The 803-nt window shown below is 51.7% G+C and overlaps 1 non-coding gene across 1 annotated transcript; it reads right to left on the bottom strand.

Annotated features, from left to right (window-relative positions):
- Nucleotides 1-459: 459 nt before the first annotated feature.
- On the bottom strand, nt 460-534 carry Trnas-cga. Its single transcript has one exon. It is a non-coding gene; the product is annotated as a tRNA-Ser (tRNA).
- Between the last annotated feature and the right edge of the window lie 269 nt (nt 535-803).

Raw genomic sequence — 803 nt, 5'->3', positions numbered from 1 at the left:
CTATCTTCCAGCACAAACCTTAGGGTGAGTGTTCGGTAATATTTGCAATGATCAGCCGGAACATTATGACCACCGACCTATTATCCTTGAAAACCCGTCCAGGCGATAGCAGCATCACCTGGCGAGAAATTACTAGTCAGGTACAACGACGACGGATGTAGTATCAGTGCACGTGCTGCCCGTCTGTAGAATGAGGAAGGCGCGCGATCTATGTGAGTCTGACCGAGTGCAGATTGTGATGGCCTGGAAAGCGGGACGAAAATTTCGGAAGCTGCACAACTAGTCGTGTGTCGTAGGAGTACTATGGTGAGTGTCTTCAACACGTAGCGATACCAAGGTGGAAACACGTGCATACGTTGTGTAGTTGGGCGGCCACCACGCAATACAGATCGAGAATGAGATTTTCACTCTGCAGCGGAGTGAGCACTGATATGAAACTTCCTGGCAGATTATAACTGTGTGCCGGGCCGAGACTCGAACTCGGGACCTTTGCCTTTCGCGGGCAAGTGCTCTACCAACTGAGCTACCCAAGCACGACTCACGCCCCGTCCCCGTCCCGAGTTCGAGTCTCGGCCTGGCACACAGTTTTAATCTGCCAGGAAGTTTCACTCAATACAGATGTCGGGCGTCGTACGCTGGGCAGTCTGGAAAAGGACTACAGAAACCCGACACACATACATACTGAGTAGGATGTCGCGCCGGTATGACAGTGGTAGTTCACCGGCTTCTGTGTAGAGAAGTCACGTATCGTCCTTCTTCCAGCTTCCCGATGTTCCTGCCGCGTATAAAGTCATCCAAATGCT

Source organism: Schistocerca piceifrons, chromosome 10, assembly GCF_021461385.2.
Source record: "Schistocerca piceifrons isolate TAMUIC-IGC-003096 chromosome 10, iqSchPice1.1, whole genome shotgun sequence".
Classification (NCBI taxonomy): Eukaryota; Metazoa; Arthropoda; class Insecta; order Orthoptera; family Acrididae; genus Schistocerca; species Schistocerca piceifrons.
This window is presented reverse-complemented; position numbering and strand designations above follow the sequence as displayed.